This window comes from Colobus angolensis, unplaced genomic scaffold, assembly GCF_000951035.1.
Source record: "Colobus angolensis palliatus isolate OR3802 unplaced genomic scaffold, Cang.pa_1.0 Scaffold133, whole genome shotgun sequence".
NCBI lineage: Eukaryota > Metazoa > Chordata > Mammalia > Primates > Cercopithecidae > Colobus > Colobus angolensis.
Genome location: NW_012114411.1, coordinates 4,720,716 through 4,720,991, shown reverse-complemented (window position 1 = coordinate 4,720,991; position 276 = coordinate 4,720,716).

Sequence of the window (276 nt, the reverse complement as noted above, 5' to 3'; positions counted from 1 at the left end):
GACTACTGGAGTTCATTAAAAGTGCAACTAGCTAGAGATACTGTCCTTGAGCCTTATTTATTCTTAGCATATTATTTTCAATGGCCCCTGCAGTTTAGTCTTGGGAAAGTGTAAGTGTCCAGGAAATTATCCATTTCTTCTAGGGTTTCTAGTTTTTCTGCATAGAGGTGTTTATAGTATTCTCTGATGGTAGCTTGTATTTCTGTGTGGTTGGTGGTGATATCTCCTTTATCATTTTTTATTGCATCTATTTGATTCTTCTCTCTTTTCTTCTTT